This window comes from Balaenoptera ricei, chromosome 4 (genome assembly GCF_028023285.1).
Source record: "Balaenoptera ricei isolate mBalRic1 chromosome 4, mBalRic1.hap2, whole genome shotgun sequence".
Taxonomy (NCBI): domain Eukaryota; kingdom Metazoa; phylum Chordata; class Mammalia; order Artiodactyla; family Balaenopteridae; genus Balaenoptera; species Balaenoptera ricei.
Genome location: NC_082642.1, coordinates 7,501,758 through 7,504,757, shown reverse-complemented (window position 1 = coordinate 7,504,757; position 3,000 = coordinate 7,501,758).

The following is a 3,000-nucleotide window of genomic DNA, read 5'->3' as shown; positions in this document are numbered from 1 at the left end:
CTAACGGGTCTCTCACTCATGCCTGGGAGGAAGTGCACTTTGATTGGCAGTCTCTCGGTGATTGCCTGCCATGGGGTTACATAGCCAAAATCAAATTCTGATGCTGATTCCAAAAGATGAGGGCACAATACCAAGAAGCCATCTTCCCTTTGTTCCAGGAGGGACTACTTCCCCAGACCTATTGGTTAAACGACTAAGACAAATACCTACTGTTTAGGGGATGGGATTCAAGCAGACCTGGGTCAAATTCCCAGGAAAGAGCATCGAACTGTCTAAGATTGGGTCAGATGCCCCCTCTTGGTTCAGGGACTCTGCTGTAAGCAGCTTGTTACCTTAAGAGGTAAACTGAGTGATTAAAAGCTTTGAGCAAGATTTTGTAAATGGTAATTAACTGAGAGGATTTTCAGTAATGGCAGGAACTCTAATTCACCCCCCTGGAGGGGAGGAAAAATGAGTTCTGATTGTTGAGATTGAGAAGGGGCTGGGGATGCAGAGTTCAGCCTCCTCTTTCTCTCTGGAAGCCAGTTGGCAGACAGGAAGCCAAGGTGAATCTGGCATTGCTTTCTAGTGCAGAGGTTCTTAAAGTACAGTCCTCAGAACACAAGGGGTCCCCAAGACCCTCTCAGGGGTTCAGCAAGATCAGATGTATTTTCATAACAGTGCTAAGATGTTATTTGCCTTTTTCACTGTGTTGACATTTACACTGATGGTGCAAACGCAAAGGTGGGTGAAACTGCTTGTGCCTTAGCATGAATCAGGGCAGAGACACCAAACTGTCCTAGTAGTCATTATGTTCTTTCCTGCCACACACCCAGGAAAAAAGAAAAAAAAAAACCCAGAGGGTTTCATTTAAGAATGACTTTGATGAACATTGTTAATTTTCTCACACCGATGGTTGAGTGTACTTTTGCTGCATCCGGGAACACAATGTTGTCTAGAGGAAAAGCATTTGTGCTATTGTTTGAGTTGTGAGTTGAACTAGATTTTCCCTCCAGAACATCATTTTACTTGCCACTCATTACTGATAAACAAACTATGATTATTCAGACTTGGGCATTTGGCAAACATTTTCTCTTATGAAGTGACAGTCACTTCAAGGTAACTGACAGTATTTGTTGCTAATGATAAAACTGTTTACAAGCAAAAATTAGAATTTTAGGAAACTTGTATCTGCCACCATAGGCTTGACAGCTTTCTAATACTTAAAGACTTTTCTACCTATGAGATGCAGCAAAAGCAGTTCTAAGAGGGAAGTTTATAGCTATACAAGCCTACCTCAAGAAACAAGAAACATCTCAAATAAACAATCTAACCTTACACCTAAAGGAACTAGAGAAAGAAGAATAAACAAAACCTAAAGTTAGCAGAAGGAAAGAAATCATAAAGATCAGAGCAGAAATAAATGAAATAGAAACAAAAAAGTAGCAAAGATCAATAAAACTAAAAGCTGGTTCTTTGAGAAGATAAACAAAGTTGATAAACCATTAGCCAGACTCATCAAGAAAAAGAGGGAGAGGACTCAAATCAATAAAATTAGAAATGAAAAGGGAGAAGTTACAACAGACACCGTAGAAATACAAAGCATCCTAAGAGACTACTATAAGCAACTCTATGCCAATAAAATGGACAACCTGGAAGAAATGGACAAATTCTTAGAAAGGTATAACCTTCCAAGACTGAACCAGGAAGAAATAGAAAACATGAACAGACCAATCACAAGTAATGAAGTTGAAACTGTGATTAAAAATCTTCCAACAAACAAAAGTCCAGGACCAGACGGCTTCACAGGTGAATTCTATCAAACATTTAGGGAAGAGCTAACACCCATCCTTCTCAAACTCTTCCAAGAAATTGAAGAGGAAGGAACACTCTCAAAGTCATTCTAGGAGGCCACCATCACCCTGATACCAAAACCAGACAAATATACAACAAAAAAAGAAAATTAGAGACCAATATCACTGATGAATATAGATACAAAAATCCTCAACAAAATACTAGCAAACAGAATCCAACAACACATTAAAAGGATCATACACCATGATCAAGTGGGATTTATCCCAGGGATGCAAGGATTCTTCAATATACGCAAATCAATCAGTGTGATACACCATATTAACAAATTGAAGAGTAAAAACCATATGATCAACTCAATAGATGCAGAAAAAGCTTTTGACAAAATTAAACACCCATTTATGATAAAAAACTCTCCAGAAAGTGGGCATAGAGGGAACCTACCTCAACATAATAAAGGCCATATACGACAAACCCACAGCAAACATCATTCTTAGCAGTGAAAAACTGAAAGCATTTCCTCTAAGATCAGGAACAAGACAAGGATGTCCACTCTCACCACTATTATTCAACATAGTTTTGGAAGTCCTAGCTACGGCAATCAGAGAAGAAAAAGAAATAAAAGGAATACAAATTGGAAAAGAAGAAGTAAAACTGTCACCATTTGCAGATGACATGATACTATACATAGAGAATCCTAAAGATGCCACCAGAAAACTACTAGAGCTAATCAATGAATTTGGCAAAGTTGCAGGATACAAAATTAATGCACAGAAATCTCTTGCATTCCTATGCACTAATGATGAAAAATCTGAAAGAGAAATTAAGGGAACACTCCCATTTATCATTGCAAAAAAAGAATAAAATACCTAGGAATAAACCTACCTGGGGAGACAAAAGACCTGTATGCAGAAAACTATAAGACACAATTGAAAGAAATTAAAGATGATACCAACAGATGGAGAGATATACCATGTTCTTGGATTGGAAGAATCAATATTGTGAAAATGACTCTACTACCCAAAGCAATCTACAGATTCAATGCAATCCCTATCAAATTACCAATGGCATTTTTTACAGAACTAGAAAATAAAATCTTAAAATTTGTGTGGAGACACAAAAGACCCTGAATAGCCAAAGCAGACTTGAGGGAAAAAAACGGAGCTGGAGGAATCAGACTTCCTGACTTCAGAGTATACTACAAAGCTA